This window comes from Perca fluviatilis, chromosome 18 (assembly GCF_010015445.1).
Source record: "Perca fluviatilis chromosome 18, GENO_Pfluv_1.0, whole genome shotgun sequence".
Lineage (NCBI taxonomy): Eukaryota > Metazoa > Chordata > Actinopteri > Perciformes > Percidae > Perca > Perca fluviatilis.
The window spans coordinates 9,908,060-9,931,118 of NC_053129.1; positions in this window are offsets into that span (position 1 = coordinate 9,908,060).

The following is a 23,059-nucleotide window of genomic DNA, read 5'->3' on the forward strand; positions in this document are numbered from 1 at the left end:
GGCCCTGGAGCTCTGTCAGAGCAGCGGCGTTTCGTAGTCCATTAGCCCAAAACGGTGACTTTGCGCGGGTAAGGAGTGCTGTGGGCTGCCAGCCATGACTGAGCTCCATCAGGCCGGGGTCTGTGAAGGAAGGCAGGCCAGGTGGCGGGCAGCAACACAGGCAGCACCGGCCTCTGAAGTCCGACACAGTCGGACAAAATTTGCAATTAGACATCAATTTTCGCCCGTTTTCAGAGGCAGTTTCAAATAGTGAGATTTGCAGAGAAAAGAGGTGTCAATGGGATTTAGAGGTTCTATGTATGTCCTAGTTATCCACTAAACTGTCATTATTCAACTATGACAAGGTAAAATCAGTTTTGCATTCTATCACCCCTTTAAACTCCTCGCTACATTACAAATATATGCATCAGGATCATTTCAAACAGTTATAGCATCAGCAGTGGGAATATTGCAGTCTGCCCTCAGCCGTATCATAGCACAAGTACTTAACACTTTGCTACAGCGCAATTTACGGTATAGTGGGCGGAGAAAGGCACTGATTACCCGATGAACTGCAGGTTTGGTAAATACTACGTAAACTGAAGTATCACAGCGTGCGCTTTTGTCGTGGGCATGGCGCTGAAAAAAAAAATAATAAATAAAAAAACGACTGAAAAGAAAAGCTGTTATAATGGATGGATAAAACTACTGAGATCAAGTACTGACTTTTAGCTTTAAGGATGTTTAACAGTGTACACATCCATATTGAGTAAACAGTGAAGGACGCATGGACATTTGTATGTGAGTTATCTGTAAAGAACTAGGCTCTCTCTTACTCAACACTTCTGTTGTGATGGTGACTGACTGTTTTTCATAGGTCTTTATTCTCTGTTTCACCTGAAATCTCCATGTTCTATCTGCAAGTCAGGATGAAGAGTCAAAACAGGACAAGCTCTCAACTTTAACTGTAAACAATGTACAACTGCTCTATTTACTGCTGCAATAGAAAAGGTCCGCCAGTGCCACAGTGCCTATGTTTGCTTATTGTGTTGTCATTTCTCGGAGTATCTTCAGATGCTTCACATCCCTAAAATTAGTACAACATCAGCCAAATGGTTATATAAGTCAATGAACCATAATAATTAACAAAAAGTATTAAAATTGTGTCATAGATGAAAACATAAGAAAATCAACGTTTTCTAAATAAACAAAAAACACTGAACAAAATATTCTTCAACAGTCCAAACAGGAAAGACTTAACTTTGTCCTGCAAAAACAATGAATGCTCTAGGTGTTATGGCTCTATCTCCCAGCAATCCATATAAAATATGTTTTTGACTTGCAAAAGGTAAAGCAGGGCATTTCGGACAGGTAATGACCTGCAAAGAACAATTTTCTCTCTAAACACTTCTTCCCCTTCAACTTCTGCTGTAAGGATGACTGACTGTTTCCTTGGCATTTCAGCTGAAATCTTCATGTTCAATCTGCAAGTCAGGATGATGATTATGGCCTGAGAGGACATCATTTCTCAGTGTTATTCATCAACTAATTCTGGTTGTCAATGGACATCCAGATTATAGCCAGCGTCAACGTCTATTCTCAACTAGTTCTGGCTGTTAGTGGACGTCTAGATTAGGGCCTGACAGGACATCATTTCCCAGTGTCCTTAATGAACTAATTCTGGCTGTCAGTGGACGTTCAAATCATGGCCTGGACCGACGGACAGGATTTCAACCTATTTTGTACGTCCACAGACGTTGCTTGCTCAGTGGGACATCGAAACGTTAGTCACTGTTATGCACCTTAAGAAATAAAACCATCAAGTAAGAAGACATCTGTGTTGCACCGGCAATTTTTTGCTATTTTATATTGTTGTGTCCTGCCTTGGTTGCACCGGATTGTTGTGGTCTGCAGAAGCGCAGAGAACTCTCCTCTTTACCTATATCTCCTGAACCTTTTGCACAGTATGCCAGAAGGGAATTAAGGTGACAAATATATAAATTTTAAACTAAGCCAGGGATCTTCAACAGGGGGTCCGGGACCCCTGGAGGGGTCCTCAGAGTCAATGCAGGGGGCCTCAAAATTATTGTTAATTTAAGTTTTTTCAAAATGAACACATATCCAACATATTTTTAGCAAATATAAACCCCCACTGCTTACTGGCCTATAGGTAAGGTAGTCACTAAGGCCTTCCACAGATAGAGTTCATCCTAAGGTTCACTGTGCCACATGTACTGTATGTTTAACATTAAAACATGATTCATAAAATCATGCCAAAAATTATTAGGCTATTTTAAAAACTTAGTATTCTATGCAAAAAAAAGCTATTTATAAAGGCGTAGGACTGCCCACACGTAATTGTAGGCCCAATTTAATATGCAACTTCATTTTATACATAATATGTAGTAGGGGGTCCCTGCTCTGTCTCTCTTTCAGTTAAGGGGTCCTTGGCTTAAAAAACGTTGAAGACCCCTGACCTAAGCCATGATCTTTTTCTATACTCTTTTTCACAACGTTAATGACGTTTAAAACCACGCCTGTAATGTTTAAGAGTGTAACCACAGATTTCATCAACATTTGTAATAACTAAAAATCCAGTGTTGGAACATAGTCTTACTTACAGTTACAGTGTGTTGTGTGTTTCAATCAATTTTTAGTCACAGTTTATTATTATTCAATATCCAAAGCTGTCCAAACTGCTCCAAATTTCAAACCCCAAGTTCATTGGGTACCCAGGAAGCCAAGTGTGAAGTAGATCAGATGAACAGTTCTCGAATTATTTGAAAGACACACACACACACACACACACAAACACACAATTTTTGGTGATAATTCTTGATGATCTTTTTTCTGTTTTATATAAATGTATAATAATAATAATAATAATAATAATAATTAATAATAATAATAATAATAATAATAATAATACTGTAATTACATGTATTAGAGTGAAGCTATTATCAGATAGCATCATTGGTATATGAGTTCTACTGTTAAACTTGCTCTTAAAGGAATCACTCAAACTATTTCAAATGGCTGGTTTTCAACAACAACAATTTTTTTATAATGTATTTATTTATTCGGCTTGTGAAGCACTTTGTGGTAAGTGCTATATAAATAAACTTTTTTTACTTAAGAGCTCAATGCTGAGTGTGTGTGTGTGTGTGTGTGTGTGTGTGTGTGTGTGTGTGCGTGCATACGTGCATACGTGCTTGCATGTGTGTGAGTGTATGTGTTACTGAGAAGGTGTGACTTCCACAGAACAAGACCCTTCTGAGGGTAAGAACATGTGTGTACAGCAGCAAAATTCCCAGTTAGTGACCGGAGATAACATGGTGTGTGTGTGTGTTTGTGTGTGTTAATTTTTTTTACTTTCGTGTATCACATGTATGTGTTGGTGTATGACACTATCATTGGTCATAATGAATAACACGTTAGCTGAAACAATATGTAGAATTCAGAATTCATGTATATTATTTAAATTGATTTTAACATTTCATAGGGCATTACACCACTGTTTCTTTTGTTGAGGTTATTAACAGCATCTCTGTTCTCTATATGAAGGCAACTGACTTGTGGAAGTAAGTACAACAGGATTCAGCAGACCATTTGACTTCTTACTGCTGAACATACACAGCAGACCCCTTAGTGTTTAAGAATTTATTACTTTCTTTCTATGAACCATACATTTTTCTATTTCAGATCATAATAACTTATATTCTGTACATATTGTGTAAATGGGTGCAGGATGTATGCACATTTAAAAAATAATTTATTCTATATGTCAAAATAAAGATTAATATTTGACTACTGATATGTAATTTGTTTCAATTTGAACGGCTAAAAGTGAAATGTTGCTCAGTGGTGTCACTTGGTCAAGAGTAGATCCTAGATGACTGCAGTACAGTAACAAGTAAGAAACACTTTCTAAAACATGTTTGTACAAACTATCATTGGTCATGATGAATAACAAGCAATATGTACATTTTTAGAATTCATGTCTGGTATTTAAAACAAATTAAGCAATTTAATAAGGCATAACACTACGTTTTCTTTTCTTTGACATCTACAAACCATTTAACTGTTCAGGTTCATTATTGCTCTTGGCCGTCCCCAGAACTTTTCCCCAGATAAGACAAGATAGCTTTTGTATTTGTTTTGGCAGAAAGGTTGGACGTGACATGTTATCGAAGGTAACCAATCAACACGTCTTATTTTTAAAACTTATTTGGAAAAACTACATTCAAGAGCCTTATCTCTTTGGGCAGGTTGTCCAAAGTTGAATGCAAAAGCATGGTCGTTTTTTTAATGACTCCTCATAGGTAGAGTTTGCACAGTAAGCCTTAGCATCTCAGCTGACTTGTGGTAAGTACAACAGAATTCAGCAGACCAGCAACATTTCTGCCCCCCACGGTATCAGAAATAGGGCTGCATTTTTAGAGTGCATGTCGGAGAACGTTTGTATTTTAGGTGCATTATTTACATGCTGAAGTAGTTACACTGCATTAAGATAATGTAATTAATAGTGGGGTTATTGTTATTTTCTACAGAATGCTTAGCCTATATGTCAAGCTCAAAGTTGGCCTATAAAGTAACTCAAAAAATACAGTTCTGAAAATATGCCTCATTGTGTGCGTCGAACCTGCCCCCACTGCTAAAAAAAATCCTAAAGGAAACACTGGAATTCTTCTATAAAAATTCTATGATGCGTGATGTGTGTGTGTGTGTGTGGTGTGTGTGTGTGTGTGTGTGTGTGTGTGTGTGTGTGTGTGTGTGTGTAATCAATTAATCAGTAATCAGGATATTTACCAAGGTATTTGGAGAAAAATGTATTCTGTGGAATATGACTCCTCACAAGTAGTGGTTGCACAATTAGCCCTAGCATCTCTCTATATAAAGGCAGCTGACTTGTGGTGAGTACAACAGAATTCAGCAGACCAGTTGACTTCTTCCTGCCGAACATTCACCGTCAGCACACACGTTAGTCTTCAAGAACTTTATTTACTTTATGTGGAACATACATTTTACTATTTCAAAGTTATTATATTCAGTATAAATAGGTGCAGCATGCACATTTAAAATACAATTTTAGATATAATAGTGATCCATATTTAATATTGATATTTTAATTTGTTATAATCATATTGGAGCTCATCTCAAAAGGCACAGTCATGCTGCTAACTTTTCGTATTGTGTTTACTCACTATTGTGTTTTCCACACCATATTCACAAGGTAACAGTCATAGAAATATATACAGTATACATACAAACAAATGATGTGTCTTTCTTTTATGCAGTTACCCACAATGGCCTACATCTCAGAACTTGATGTGTCCATTAATGAAGTTCAGGAGCAAGAGCTCCAGTCACAAGGCTTCAACAAAATCTATGTCAATCTGCACCAAGGAGCAGGAGGAAATGTCATCTATCTTTGGTACAAAAATGGGTCAGTACCAATCACCAGGGTTCAATTTACATTCAACGAAATCATGGCTAAGGGATTGATCGATGCAGGGTACTCAAAGATCAATAAAGATCTCAATGTTGGAGCACAAGGTGATGTCATCTACCTTTGGTACTTCAGAGGGTCCGGGGAGTTCCACACTCCCATAGTGGAGATTGATGTCACTACAGATGGAGATAGTGAAGCTGGGAAGTTCAGCAAAGGTTGGGAGAAATCAGCCTGTGATCTGAACCGCAACGCTAAAGGGAACTGGATCCACACCTGGGTGAAGCAAGAGAAACAAACCTACATCTGTGATGTCACTGCCACTGCTTCCTACGGATCAGACCCCGACTACTATAAGGCAGGTTACATCCGTGTGGATGAAGATACTAACAGAGATGCAGGAGGTCCCAATGTCTTCATCTGGTACCGTCAGACCACCGACCCCAAGCGTGCTCTCACTGATCTGAATATCTCCACCAATGAAGATGAGTATCAGTCCCTTCAGCAGCAAGGTTACACTCCAGTGACTGTTAACCTCAACGAGGGGACCGGAGGCCACCAGGTGTACCTGTGGTACAAGAAAGATGGCGGCAACAATCCCATTAAGGCCATGTCCCTGCTTCTTTACCCTGCTGCTATACCAGTGTATAAGAAGGCTGGTGTCTCTGTTATTGAAAGAAATCTCAACATAGGCACTAACGGCCGCACTGAGTACCTGTGTTTCTATCAGTGAATGGCTGAGAAAGCCTTCTTCATGAAGAGCTGAGAATTCCCAACACTCACTGAAGTGGAAAGCAGAGTCCAACTATATTCTTAAATCATTTTGCTGATAGCCTCTTTAAATTGTATTTTCTCTTTTTCTTCAATATATAAAACCATGTGATTAATTGTATTCTGGTAATATCAGAAAGTAATAATGGTATTTGGGTTCTACTCATAAACTTGATGTCAATCAAATCAATCAGATTATTTCAAAATTGCTGTTTTTAACCAATGATGTTAAGGATTGAATATTAAAACTCTGTATCACTTTAATCTGAACATTTCCTGCTTTTTAATAAAGACAACTCTGCATGTAAGGTGTGTTTGCTTCAGACTCTTTACTGTAGAAACTGTGTATCACTTCATGTGTTTTCATTCTCTTATTCCCATCACTGTTATCATGCTGACAAATCAGGGCCCATATTTATCAAACTACTGAAAATTAAAAGTTGGACTACAGGGAGGGGTGGGGGAGGAATACTCAATCTTTTAATTAAGTAAAATAAGTTACACCACAATGTACAAGTACAGCTTGTGCATTTAAAATGTTACTGGCCAAGAGTAGATCCTAGATGACTGCAGTACAGTAACAGGTGAGAAACACTTTCTAAAACATGTTTGTACAAACTATCATTGGTCATGATGAATAACAAGCAATATGTAGATTTCAGAATTCATGTCTGGTATTTAAAACAAATAGTACTCAATCTTTTAATTAAGTGAAATAAGTTACACCACAATGTACAAGTAAAGCTTGTGCATTTAAAATGTTACTGAATTAAAAGTACAAAAGTACTAGCATCATAATGTAGTGAAGTACACATTATACAAAATAGTCCATTTCAGAATAAGTATATATTTAATTATAATTTGTGATACATGTATATGTACTATGTACATTGCTTTAATGTTGCAGTTTACTACTTTACACTGTAAACTGCCGAGTAGCTTGTGAATTTTACCAAGGGATCAATAAAGTCTTATCTTTATCCATAATAATACATCATTTGCTGATTATATTTCGTATTATTACTGTGACTTACCACTTGAACCGGCTCATCAGTGACATTCAGGAATATGTTTTATTTTTGATAAAAGTAGCTTTTATATTCGATAAATGAGGATAAAAGGTCGGCCACCTGGGTAGCTCACCTGGTAGAGCGCGCGCCCATATACAGAGGTTTACTCCTCAACGCAGCAGCTGCGTGTTAGACTCCGCCCTGTGGCCCTTTGCTGTGTGTCATTCCCCCTCTCTCTCTCCTATTTCATGTCTTTAGCTGTCCTATAAATAAAGGCCTAAAATGCCCAAAAAATAATCCCCAAAAAATGAAGATAATAGGATGAATTATCTTAATAAATAACAGTAATAAATATGCAATTTGGTTATATAAATTATGATGAAATCAGTGGTTTATTCAAGAACATTTAATAGAGTTAAAGTAATTTGAATTGAATATATAACTGAAATTGTTTTGATTCAGTGCTGTCCTTTTTCAAAATTTATAAATCTCTTGAAAATGTAAGCAATTCATATTTTTATTCAAGCAGGGTGGAGGGAACCAATCACGTCAAAAAAACACCTGCTGTGTCTCAATTTGGATACTTCAGTAACTTAATACACTTACATGTAGTAGACTGTGTACACTACAGTATGTACTCACTTTTGTAGTGTGTACATTTCAGCAAGGTGGTGTTGTCTAAAATCACACACCATTATGCACTTCCTGTAAATGACTCTTCTTCATGTTACATTAACCTACATCCTGGACTATATATCTGCACATTGAACAAAGTATATCTCCTAAACTTTTTGCAACTTGAGCCGGCTGCTCATAGAGACCAATAATGTCATTTCTCCAGGTCGGAGGACGGCTTGTTGTGATGAAAATGAGTTTGTAGCTCATTGTTAACCTTATTACTTTAGGAAAGATGCATCGTTTGTGATTTAATAACATTTTGCTATAGAGTAATTGATCCCGGAAGTTGGAATCTGTGAATATCTAACTTTGCTCACGTTTATAAAACCGAGAGCACAGATTATGAATCAGTGCGAACAGTTTTTAAAACCGAGGGAACGGGTTTTTATTCTGTTTACTTTTTTTTCTCAGCTGACCCCAGGGCGGCTCCGTACAATACAAACAGGTCAAGTACGCCAGAGGTACAAAACATAAAGCAATAATAAAAAGATGGAAAACAACTCAATTTTGATAAAGCATTTGAAAAGTACAAATAGTGTGTGTGTGTGTTCTAACAGCCTTCTTATTACTGCAACAGGATATAGTAGAAATATAGTGTTTAATGTGAATGGTGCTGCAAGCAAATCACTCTGCCCAAGTAGCAGAGAGTAGCAGTGCTTCGCATTTCTGAGAATATAGTTCCCAGTTTATATACGGTAAGAAGATGGCTGTGTCTCATGTGACCTTTTTATTTGTACACGCTGTGACTATACAAATCACAACATGTAAATAGGAACATGTTGGTGTTATTTTGTCACTTATTGGGAGCAGATGGCTAGTTGGAGCTGGTTACCTCCAGGATGTGCTAAGCTAGGTTAGCAGTGGTGGCGTCAGACAGAGATACAACATGCACGGAGATGAGAAGGGTATGTATGGACTTATCTAACTCTGGGGGTTATGGTGAATAAGCTAAAGACGCATCTTTTTGGTCAGGCGTTCGTTTACAGTTTTTCCCGTTTGCTAACGACCAAAATACATAATGGGGCTCATCGTGTCAAAACTCAACATACAAGAAGCCTAGACACAACACTTGGAAATAAAAGTCTCACTGCTGTGTCAACAGGACATTCTGCTAACAAAACCTAACACTTCTTAATCATAAGGTCATTTTGGATCAATAGGAAACACACAGGCACATACATATTACACATTCAAAGCAGAAACAACACACTAGTGAACTGAATTCAAAACACTGCCTTCAAACAGGATGTATAACATCCAAGCAGCCTTAAAATCCTCTAAAAACCATCCAATGATCAGAGTCCTTCAGTACTTCACTTCAAAAGCTTTCTTATTTTCTCATACAGGCCCCTGTAAAACAAATGTTCAAGTACAATACTATACATCTACGCACATTTCAATAAACACAAAAAGAAAAAGGCTTCAGGATTTAGTTTGACTGTAATTTTCATCTTTGCAGCTTGTGACTGTATTCCTATGTATTTTATGCTTTTGTGTTTTATTATGACTTACTGTGATTTATTGTGCTTTTTATCATTTTTTTATAATGTACTTTTTTATTTGACCTGTGAAGCACTTTGTGATAAGTGCTATATAAATAAACTTTACTTACTTGTCTTCCCGTCAACCTTGAAAAAAGGTTTCCAAGGTTTTAATTTGTAAAATATTTCTTCTACACATTTTCAGCGCTTATATATGTGTGTGTGTTTAAAAAATAAGTTGTTACTCTCACATAAATCCTACATTAGAAAAGTGCAATAACTAATGAAAAAGAGCTGCTCGTCAGTTTTCAAGCCAGAACATGAAGAAATTTCACTGACTTGAACCCACAAACGTGAGAAAGTAGTGTGGTTTGTGCAAAGCAGGTGTAATTTCAACAAACACTTCTGAGCGTGGGAACATGAGCGTACATACCAGTTAGTGACCCGAGGCAACATGGTGTTAAAAACATATTCAAAACAGAATGGATTTCAGCCTGGTGAATTTCAAACACTGCTGATTGTAATTTTAGCTGAAAGCCTAAGCAGGTGTTTTTTTTAGACTTGTTAGTGAACATATATATATATATATATATATATATATATATATATATATATATATATATATACACACACACTACCGGTCAAAAGTTTTAGAACCCCCAATTTTTCCAGGTTTTTATTGAAATTCATGCAGTTCAATGTCTTATTGTATTCTGAAATGAAAGAATAGAACAAATGAACAATTTAAGTTAAAAACTAAATCATGGAATCAATTTATAAATCAAAATGTATTCTATATTTTTGACTCATCAAAGTAGTCCCCTTTGGCAGATATAACAGCTGAACACACTCGTGGCATTCTTTTTACAATGGAAATCAAATATTCTTCAGAAAGTTCTTCCCAACTCTGTTGCAGAAGTTCCCATAAATGTGTGGCACTTGTTGGTTGCTTTGCTTTCACTTTTCTGTCCAGTTCATCCCAAACCAGCTCAATGGGGTTTAAGTCTTGTGACTGTGCTGGCCACTCCATGTTTTTAAGCTTACCATCTTGTTCTTTTTTGCTGAAGTAGTTCTGGCATAGCTTGAACCTATGTTTTGGGTCATTATCTTGCTGTAGGATGAACCCCTGACCAACTAGGCGCATACCAGAGGGTACTGCATGGCACTGCAAAATACTGTGGTAGCCGCTTTGGTTCAGGGTGCCTTTCACTCTGTACAAATCACCGACCCTGGATCCAGCAAAACAGCCCCAGACCATCATGCTTCCTCCTCCATGTTTGACAGTTGATGTCACACATTGAGGAACCATCCTTTCGCCTACTTGACGGCGTACAAAAATCCTGCGTGATGAACCGAAGATTTCAAATTTTGATTTATCAGTCCATAACACCTTCTTCCAGTCCTCAGTAGTCCATTGACGATGTTTCTTGGCCCAGGCAAGCCTCTTTTTCTTATTCTGACGTCTTAGCAATGGCTTTCTTGCTGCAACTCGACCTATCAAACCTGCAGCTCGAAGTCTTCTCTTTACAGTTGAAACTGAGACTTGCTTATTACGACCACTATTAAGCTGTGCTTGAAGCTGTTGTCCTGTGAGCCGCCTATCACGCAAGCTGTTGACTCTCAGAAACTTGTCTTCTGATTCTGTTGTTGCTTTGGGTCTGCCAGACCTCTTCCTGTCAGAGTTTCCCCCAGTTTCTAAGTGCCTTTTGATGGTGAAGAATACTGTACTCACTGACACCTTGACTTTCTTCGCAATTTCTCTGTAGGAAAGACCAACATTCTTAAGTGTTATGATGGTCTGTCTCTCTTCCATTGCTAATTGCATTTTTCCCGCCATTTTTATGGCAATACACTACTTGCAGTACAATACTGTTAAAATAATGCTCACGAGGGTATGGTACCACAGTGTGTTCCAACAATACTTTTATACAAACAGAGGGGGTTGTAAGTAATCCAGACATGTTGGAACACCTGTGGGAATTGGTAGCACCAACTCTCAAAGCTTGATCAACCTCCATTGCTGCAGAACAGCTTTACATTGTTTACCCATTTCTTGTTCCCTGAAAAAGGCCTTTTTGTAAAATTCTGAAATTATTTTTCAGTTTTGGGTAACCTAGACTTTTTTTAACCTCAGGCAGTTTACCACTTACCTTTGTACCATTTCAAGCTATTCATTGGACTTGAACTGCTAACATTTCAATAAAAAACTCGAAAAATTGGGGTGTTCTAAAACTTTTGACCAGTAGTGTATATATATATATAAGCTCAGAAAGACTTTTTTTTGTAAATAAACACCAAATAAGAATGAAACAGTGTCTTGTCTTGTCCTGATGTTATGTGTTGAGGATCACAATGGAAATAAGTCCTGGGGCCTGTTGCACAAAACCAGGATAAGGGATTAAGCCAGGATATTCAAGTTATCCTGGATTAATTTAGCTTTGACTTGGTTGCACAAAAGCAGGTTGAATTAAACCCAGCCAAGTAACCATGGAGATTTATTCTTTGCAGCTAGCCTGCTCCAGAGCAGGCTAACAGCCAGGCTAAGATTAATCCTCAAGTCTTATGTGTTAAATCAGCTGCCACTCTGATCAGAAATAAACTTGTTTAACAGTTATTACGTTGTCTTCTGAATGTGTTCTGCTTTATTTTTATTAGCATGCTTTACTTGTCACTATTGCTGTCACAAGTTTGATTTAAATCCTACTATTTCAGTTGTTTGGATGGTAAGAAATGGTTGCACTGGCACCAGAGATAAAGCGGGACAATGCGGAGGAAATGGGCTTTTCCTCCGCTGCTCTCCCCGTGAAATTTGCCCCGTGCAACGTGGAGAGGCGGTGGGAGGCAGGGGGATCCTCCCACACCTTGCAGCGGACTCTAAAGAAGACTTTTAGCATCAATAACGACGACAATGGCACCTGACCAAACGTCCGTATTTACGAGATGCTTTTACAAAGCTTCTTAATCTTTTTATTTTGGTGCCGTCATCTTGGAGCTTGGGAGTGAGGAATAAAAACATGAATAATAATAGGCTATATTGTTTTACAGATATGCTTACAGTGTGTATTGAAGTCACTTAGTCTACTTCTTTTTCTAGTTTTTGTCCAGTCGTGTTTGAACATTAATTGTAGAAAGATATTTAGAATTAGTCATAGCTTATAGAGATTGGTGCATATGGTTGTAAAACATATTCTCGCATTATGAATAAGGGTTTGAAATTAAGCCTAGTCCTTAGGGTAAATTTCCTGAGGAACATTAATTCCCTCTGCTCACTTTAAGTCAAAGTAGGCTAAATAATAATACATTTTATTTATATAGTGCTTTAAAGGCTACTCAAAGACACTTTACAGTAAAACCAGCACATTTAGCACATACAAACAGATACAGCAATAAAACCAACACTTAAAATAAACATATTAAAAGCAATTAAAACAGAGTGTACAACGAGTGCCTAGTAAATAAATCTTTTTAAATCCTTACGCATTCAGTCGGTCCGCTATTGTCTGTCTGGCTTTTTCTCTCTGTCTGATAACAATAGCCACATTTCCCTTTTTGCATATTATATGCTTCACCACCTCGTAACTTTCCATTAGAAGCTGCAGCTCAGCGGGTGAAACATATGCCGCACGGGTCTTCTCCATTTCTGCATCAGTAAATCTGTGATCAATACCCTGGTCTATTTAAGAAAGACACCTGGCTTGACATAGCTTCACCGTTTCATCCTGGCTCAGCAAACGTGCAACCGATTAAGCCTGAATAAGCAAATCAAATCAAATTATATCACTGTCACTATTATACATGCCTTTGTTTGCTCGCGTTTGGATTACTGTAATTCTCTTTTTACTTTTTACTCTTTTTACAATTGGTCCAGAATGCTGCTGCTAGGCTGCTGACAAGGTGAGGGAGGTCATTCCATGTTACCCCTATCCTGGCCTCAACGCACTGGCTGCCTGTTAAATTCAGGATCCAGTTCAAGACTCTTGTTATTACCTAATGAGCCATCAATGGTCAGGCACCGGCTTACATAAGTGATCTGCTGCACCCGTATGTTGTCATCAACTCTTTGAGGTCCTTTGATCAATTACTGGCTGATCTCCATACTAGGCTGAAAACTAAAGGTGATAGAGCTTTTGAAACAGTTGCTCCTAGACTGTGGAACACTTTTCCTTTGTTTTAAGAAAGGCTGCCTCTGCTGACATTTTTAAAAAGCAGCTGTGTCAACAGGACATTCTGCAATCAAAACCTAACACTTCTTATTCATAAGGTCATTTTTGGATCAACAGGAAACACACATGCACATACATATTACACATTTCAAAGCAGAAACAACACACTAGTGAACTGAATTCTAAACACTGCTGTCATTTTAGATCTTTCTTATTTTCTCATACAGGCCCCTGGAAAACAAATGTACAATAAAAAAAAAAGTGTGAAGCACTTTTTGTTAAGTGCTATATAAATAAACTTTACTTACTTACACTTTTTTACAGTCACTAGGATACATTTCTCAATACTTAGGTCACTTTTTCAAAACTCTTAACACAGTTCTCTTAACCAACTTTCAGCTCGGCACAGCAGTTCATTTCACATTCAAAATGCACTAAAACTACCAAATCACTTCATACATGTCTCAAATCAACTCCTTCTCCCATAACACTAGCAAAGGTTGACAGCCAACAAACACACTTTGTCACCCACAAAACAATGACCTAAAATACACTAACAACAGGTATCATTATACAATGTTTTCTTATGTAAAACAAGGACACCTCTCTACTGTTTAGAATTCACTGCAATATATGTTACTGGAATGAATCAGACATGATGCAGTACGCTTCAACATATTGTATGTGTTTTATTTGCACTGAGTAATTCCAAAATACAAGAATTTGTATACACACCATCCACTGATACAGATACAATAGGAATGCTAATCTACCCGGTCTTCTGCATTTAATTCTGTAATGTGCAGCTCAGTCAGATGCCATGCAGAATACAAGTTACCTGTTGGTTTGCCGGAAAACTCTAACAATAGATGCCACTGTTGAGCGTTGCAGATTTGGCTGCACTCTCTGACCAGCCTCTCTCATTGAGAGACCATGATTGATTACATGATCAATTACAGTAGCTCTAATCTCATCTGAGACTACAGCTCTTGAGCTTTCTCTTCTTCTTCCACCACGCATATGAATTCCCAGCCACTCTTCTTCCTCTTTCAGCCACTTCTCCATCTCTGGCTGGGTCCATGTCAACATCACAATACAAAACTATTCTGAGGTTGTCTGCTTTTGTAATGAAATTGAAAGAGTAACACCTGTGTAGGTGTTTAGCCATAATGAGAATCAGCTGTGGTTGGTCCAATTGTCCAATTGTTTTCATAGCATTTAATTATTCGATTCAAAATATATTTCATTACAATAGTACTGTAGAAATGTAGCAAATTGCTGTCTTATTCAGTTTTTTATTATGTTATTGTTTTGACTTAAGTTTAACAGTTTTGAAAATAGTATGTTAGCATGTGCAAATTGGCCTGTAGGCAGTGTTGGGAGTAACGCAATTACAGTAATGTATTCCTTTTTGCTGTAACGCAGTAATATAACGCATTACTAATTAAACTGCCTGCGAGCTTCTCCTGTACTATACGGTAATTCCTCTACTGTGCGACAGTAAGTCACTTGGTTATGACACAATCGTTAGCCTATTTTTACAAAAACGTCTGCTACGGAGCCATAACGTGAGGTACAAGTTAATGGAGCCTTTTATACGTTGTCGTGTTTCTTTAGAAATAAACAATGGACAAATAGAGTCTTTAAACGGTTCAGATGTAAAGTTATTCGCAGTCAAAGTGATGTCAAAATGAATGGCAGTCAATGGGATGCTAACGGCGGGTGATCACTTATTAGCATCAAAATGGCGCCATAGGAGCTACGCATTCCAGACGCTGGCTTACCCCCTTGTACACAACCGACAACTTCCCTGTAGGCTACTTCAAAATAAAAGCACTTCCTGTGACGGTTCGCAGTAACACTAAATTAATGTTAAACAAATAAGTACTGTAAATAATGTAAATAGTGAGTTTTAATTCAATTCCATTTCAATTCAATTTATTTATAGTATCAAATCATAACAAAAGTTATCTCGAGACACTTTACAGATAGAGTAGGTCTAGACCACACTCTATAATTTCCAAAACCCCAACAATTACAGTAATTCCATCAAGAGCAAGCATTAGCAGTGGCTATCGCGATAGTGGCAAGAAAAAACTCCCTTTTAGGAAGAAACCTCGGCAGACCCAGACTCTTGGTAGGCGGTGTCTGACGGGCCGGTTGGGGGTGTGATGAACAGTGGCGATAATAGTCACATTAGAGGTCACAGTGACTTCGAAGGTTATCGTGGAAGTTCATGTCATAGCAGGGCACATCGTGTCATACATGAGATACATTAATCACACTATAATTGACAATTTCCTTTAGACTGTTTTAAACTAAACAACATGAATTTCTTATTCAAGTGCTTTAAAGAAACATTTTACAACAATGCCGTAGGCTACTTCAATACAACTATAAGGTACTTTTAATTGAGTATTTTCATTTTCTCCTACTTGCCTATTGTACGTTTTACTTACCTATTTTTTATAGCTTTAGTTACTTTGCATATTCATATTAATTATGAATAATATGTGATGTATTAAAATGGATAAAGATGAGACTTTATTGATCCAGTGGTGAAATTCACAAGCTAGCTGCCAAGTCAAACTTCCGCTGTTATTTTGGTGAAAGTAACTCAAAAGTAATGCAAAAGTAGTGTAAAGCATTACAATTCAGAGACAGTAATATTGTAATATAACTAATTACCAGAGGTGGGTAGAGTAGCCAAAAATTGTACTCAAGTAAAAGTACTGTTACTTCAGAATAATATGACTCAAGTAAAAGTAAAAAGTAGTCATCCAAATAATTACTTGAGTAAGAGTAAAAAAGTACTTGGTGAAAAAACTACTCAAGTACTGAGTAACTGTTGAGTAACGTCTGGTTTCTTTTTTTTTAACACAAACATTCAATCAGACAGACAAAAATTCAAAATAATCATCTTTAGGGACATTATAGTTCATTCAATCAATAAAATAAATTAAAATTAATTAATTAATTACAAAATATCTTAAATTCAAATAATCCAGGTAAATTCAAATACTTAAAAAATGAAATCAATAAAATAATAATACATAAAAAAATAAATAAGCACAAGTAACACAAATTTCCAAACCTTTATACTTTTTTTTTTTACCAGGCTTTGCAGGCAGAACTAGAACAAGGTAATGGAGCTGCTGTTTGGCACTTTTACTAAGGTGAACATGCTTTCATTATGAGGCCAGAGGCCTGGACTACGAAGCAAGATTTGGTTTTCTGTATCACGAAGGTGGATCAGTTGTTACCGGGTTCAATCGCCGTGGTAACTCATGCTGGACGCCTAACCTGGTCGGGAGCAGGTTATGTTGGAGATCAGAGATCAACCGGTGTAAAAGCACCGCCTACTGACCAATCAATACTCGATTGATAACGGCGTCACCGTTCTTAGAAAATCAGGCGGAGCTCGGTGCGCGGAGAGAGAGAGAGAGAGAGAGAGAGAGAAAAAGAGAGGGGTGTGCTCATACAAAAAACATTTAGAGACCGACAACCCCGTTAACATTCCCTGATGGGTATATTTATGAAATATATAGATTTTAATGGAAGGGAATTACATATGGGCTATTTGTCGGCTTCTTGAGCCGTGTGTGGCCAATGCGCACAGCGGTTTGAATTATGTTTTTTATATGTTTTATTTGCTCTCACGATCGCTTCCACTGCCAGGGTTGCAACTGAAATAATAGGCTAAAGCAGCGACAGTTTATGGAAAGCACAAGTGTAATCATGGTCAGATGTTGTGCCTGACTGATGGGGAAGTGATATTGATAAGCGTTGTGATGTAGGCTAGCCTACGCATCTACAGCGTCGCCTATTTCTTTCTTTTTTTTTGCCAGCTGTCCTCCTGTTTTAGGAAGCAGCGACTGTATTGCGTTTTGTCTGTAAAACCGTGTCTGTGTTCTTCATATTTATGTAGAATTATAGTTTGCTCTTTTTATGTAAAATATGTGGCTATTGGTCATGTTGTGCAAACATCGCCTCTTTTATGCAGTGTTGTATAAAGTACTAGAAAGCAATACTTGAGTAAAAGTACAAGTATCGTACTAGAAAAAGACTTTGGTAGAAGTGAAAGTTACCTTTTAGAATATTACTTAGGTAAAAGTCTTAAAGTATCTGATATATACTGTACTTAAGTATCAAAAGTAATTTTCTGATATTTAATGTACTTAAGTATTTGAAGTAAAAGTAAAAGTTTTTTTTTTTTTTTTAAAGCAAGCGGTTAGAACTTTTATTGTGGCTTTCTTATAGTAAAGCATAAAGCATATTCAGGGTTCCCATATCTTCTTAATCTCACTCATCAAATCAAAATCACATTCTTTTCTAGGACTTTTCAGGCACAATTCTCTTAAGTTCAAAGAACAAACAGCATATTTTTAGAGCTGACATCAATCATCTTGTTTGATATTTTCACTTTCTTACTAAATTAATGCTATATTTTTTACATTAGCAAGCAAACCCCTAAAAACATGGAAAATCCATAATGATAACTAGATAGGCTACTTAACTAGAAAATGATCTCCGTTTAGTCCTGTATGCCTAATTTGAAATAAGACAATTCTGTTGCTAAATAATACAACCGGCAACATCGTCAAGAATGAAAAACACGTCATTCACGTGCATATTAAGTAGCCACATGTATTTGTTTTGGTCTTATAATACATCCATAGGTTTACCGCTCCAGCGGAGAGGATGGCTCGTTTAGACAGCAGCTACGTTTACAAGAGTTTGTCCAAAGTTCAAGATTGGTTGCAAATTAAGACAAACAGTTAGACTACAAACTGACATCTTTCATTTTAGCTCGTTTGTAAAGTCGCTATTTGCAGAGTAGAGCTGTGTTTGCACAGCGCGGTGGACGAGAGTGGACAGCGCAGACTGAGATATGGGTTTCTACGTGTTTCTGCCTGTAGAACAGGTAGGTGGGTTATTGATAAGTATTGACTCTTTAATCATGAAGGTTTTATTGTAGGCTACCTACTTACAGTAACGAGTGTAGCGTTAGTTCATCTGCGCCATCGGCGGTAAATAATCCTCGGTAACGTTTCCAGTCAGTACATGTGCTGCGTGAAGTAACGCACACACCAGTGACTGTGGCTGCAACCAGCCCGACATATGTTTTTACTGGCCCCGGGCCATCGGGCCATTGCTTATGTCGAGCCTGGTCGTCTACAATAACGGGAGGTCCTCCAGTAGGTGCTCGTGCTTCCAATGGCGGTTTCAGTTGTGCGTCCTCCTCCTCCTTTAGCAACAAACAAGCGCTGAAATAGAGCGCGCGGTGTGCGGAGCGTGCGTAATGCAATCTAGGAGCAGTGATTCGCCAAACCTCCCTTATTGCAATCGCACACATTTCTTCTAATTTTATTTTTTAGTAACAAGTAACGAAGATGCTTAGTGGAAATATAACGGAGTAAAAGTATACATTTTATCTAGGAAATGTAGTGGAGTAAAAGTGAAAGTTGACATAAATTTAAATAGCGAAGTAAAGTACAGATACGTGAAATTTCTACTTAAGTACAGTAACGAAGTATTTGTACTCCGTTACATTACAACACTGCTTTTATGTGAACACGCGCCGCTAGATTGGGAAACCCTGGGTTGATTGAACTAGTTGTTAACCACCATTATATATGTCAGTGGTCGTGACACAGCTTGCGGGACCGCGGTTGTTAGGTTAGGTGAAGCCGGGTAACTGAAACAAATCCAGGACATGTTGATCTGGCCTCTGGGGTGTTCCTCCTCATCTGTGTCTGCATTGCCGATGGTTGATTCTGACATTGTAAAGCTAACCCGTCCCGCCGATGAGATTGAGTATGGTCACGTGACGAGACTGCACAACTACGTTTAATTGGTGAAACACAGCCACGTGGTAGAGCCTCTAGCAGAAATCTCTCTCTCCGTCAAAATAAAACATTAAAATGAGGCGAATGCGGGGAGATAAAAACGATGACGCAGTAAAAAGAAAAGTAACGAGCTCGTTGTAGCCTAATGTAGCGGAGTAAGAGTGCAGTTTCTTCTTCACAAATCTACTCAAGTAAAAGTAAAAAGTATAGTGATTTAAAACTACTCCTGGAAGTATAATTTTTTCTAAAACCTACTCAAGTAAATGTAACGGAGTAAATGTAACTCGTTACTACCCACCTCTGCTAATTACTCTCAAATGACAGTAACTAGTAATCTATAATGTATTACATTTTGGAAGTAACTTGCCCAACACTGCCTGTAGGTACATATAGTTTTGGCGGTTGTTGCGTTGAAGTGAGAAAAGAATGAATGTCATTTGAAAGATGTAGTCATTGAATGCATTTTGTGCCAAAGCAATGATAAATGATCCACAGTTTAGCCCACATATACTTCTGTTGTGCTCACTGTGTGAAGAGTTTTGACAAAGTGAGCCAAGTATTGAGAAATGCGTCCTAGTAACTGTAAAAAACTGTAAGAGCTCAATGCTGTGTGTTTGTGTGTCTGTGTGTGTGTGTGTGTGTGTGTGTGTGTGTTACTGAGGAGTGACTCCCACAGAACAAGCCATTTCAGTTCTTCCTCTCACATAAATCCTTCATTAGAAACGTGCAATAACTAATGAAAATGAGCTGATCATCAGTATTCAAGCCAGAACATGAAGAAATTCCACTGACTTGAACACACAAAGTAGTGTGGTTTAAGAAAAAAAGAATTTGCTTTCTTTCTTTGAAAACATTCAAAACAGAATGGATTTCAGCCTGGAGCATTTCAAACACTGCTGATTGCAATTTCAGCTGAAAGCCTAAGCAGGTGTCTTTTTTTAGACTTGTTAGTGAACATATATTGTGTGTGTATATATATATATATATATATATATATATAAATGAAATAAAAATTAAAATTAAAAAATAAAAATAAAATAATATATTGAAGCAAACTGCAGATTTTCCTTCTTTCTTGTTTACCTAAAAACTGGTATTCAATTCAAATCAATTTTATTTATAGTATCAAATCATAACAAGAGTTATCTCGAGACACTTTATAGATAGAGTAGGTCTAGACCACACTCTATAAGTTACAAAGCCCCAACAATTCCAGCAATTACAGTAATTCCCTCAAGAGCAAGCAGTGCGACGGTGGCGAGGAAAAACTCCCTCTTGGGAAGAAACCTCAGACAGACCCAGGCTCTTGGTAGGCGTTGGTAGGTATATCGTAAAATAAAAATGTCATGTGAAAGAATTTCACTTTCCTTATATTGATTAGTGTGAAGTCACTGACATTATTGAAACTGTAAAGATGAGTGACAGTGTGTGTTGTCTCCATGAGGATTGGTCATAGTGTCTCGCTGCACTGATCCTGCTCTGAGACGTGTGTGAAGAGTTGTGTTGCTGTGAATGAGTTTTGCAGGAGATGTGAACTGTTGAGCTCAGGTGACTGTTGGTAATGCAGACTACAGTTAAAGTTTTACACATGAGGCTTCAGTTGTGACCACTGTCGTTTAGAAGTCCAATAAAACTCTAATTTAAGTACAGAAATATTCTACTGTTAAACTTGCTGTTACAGTTTTTCTTGATTGCTTTGGTGCAGCAGTCAACTCAAACTCCACATTTTCAAAACAGTTAACACACAGGCTGAAACAGTGGCACTCATGGTCAAAATGACACATTTTGTTTGCAAAAGGCTCTAACCGTGCCAAAACATTTAAAATATCCAACAAAAGCAAATTTTGGCTTCAAACAACACAACTTGCAAACAAGTGTATGAGCTCTTCCAATCAACCATTACACAGTGGACAACAAAATACAAAATACAGCACTCAGTGCGAATCAGTGAACCGTTGCTTTTCATTGCAGTCTATTACTAGATGTAGTTTTCATCCCAGTGACATTTGTTGTCAAATTTGCCTTCTTGCAAAGAATTGGATCCAGAATCAGAAATGCTTTGATGCAAATTTTATTGATTCCAATTATTGTTATTTTTTAAACTGTGGCTGAAATACTGTAAATATTACACAAAATACATGTAAACCAAAATAAAATCTATTACAGTAAAGTATAACCATATATTACTGTAGAGTATGAGAAATAGCCACTATTGATACTCAGTCTCTTCTGTCTTGATGATGGGGCCGCATGGCCTAACCCTGCAGACTGATCTATGGGGCCACATGGCCTAACCCTGCAGACTGATCTATGGGGCCACATGGCCTAACCCTGCAGACTGATCTATGGGGCCACATGGCCTAATCCTGCAGACTGATCTATGGGGGCACATGGCCTAATCCTGCAGACTGATCTATGGGGGCACATGGCCTAACCCTGCAGACTGATCTATGGGGCCACATGACCTAACCCTGCACACTGATCTATGGGGCCACATGGCCTAACCCTGCACACTGATCTATGGGGCCATATGGCCTAACCCTGCACACTGATCTATGGGGCCACATGGCCTAACCCTGCAGACTGATCTATGGGGCCACATGGCCTAACCCTGCACACTGATCTATGGGGCCACATGGCCTAACCCTGCACACTGATCTATGGGGCCACATGGCCTAACCCTGCACACTGATCTATGGGGCCACATGGCCTAACCCTGCACACTGATTGCTAACTGAAGATTTGTGTGAAGGAGTGTCAAACAGGTGCTTCAGTGATTTCATACTGATGGAGGTAGTTTCTAATAGTTAAGAACAGATACTTTCTGTTTGGTTACCATAACTAAAACAGTGGAGTTTGGACTGCTTGAATGACATCCGTGTTAACTGTTCTGCAAAAGGGTGGGGAAAATGTGTCAATCCAATGAGAAAGGGTTAAAACATTTGCAAGAGGTGTCTTCTGCTCTGCGGAGACAGTGATGATGAAAACCGAGTGTTTCCCAGTTTCTTTAAGCAGGTCAAAGCAATCAAGAAAAACTGTAAACACACACACACACACACACACACACACACACACAGACACACCCACACACAAACATACACACACACACACACACACACACACGCACACACACACATATTCTTTATTGTAAAAATGATACCTTTGGTTTACATATGTTAATTGTTTTGTTTTGTTAGTTTCATGCTACTGTATACAAAACTGTGCTAATCTTATACATGTAATATATTGCCCAATAAATATATTTATGTTTTACTGTAACAACACATTCATTTTGAAGGAGATGTGAGGCATTTAGCATTTGTGTGTGCAGTTTTGGGAATTGTGTGTAGAGTTTTGAAAAAAGGATACATAGTTTTGAAAACATGTGTAAGCAGTTGGAAAAAACTGTAATATCCAAAGCTGTCCAAACTGCTAAAAATTCCAAACCCCAACTTCATTGTGTACCCAGGAAGCCAAGTGTAAAGTAGATCAGATGAACAGTTATTTGAAAGACACCCCACATAAACACACAGACACACACACACACACACACACACACAATACAATATAGTCTGAATGGGAAAGCATTATGATAAAAGTGCATTTCACCCTAAGAAATAATACAGAATGTGTGTGTGTGTGTGTGTGTGTGTGTGTGTGTGTGTGTGTGTGTGTGTGT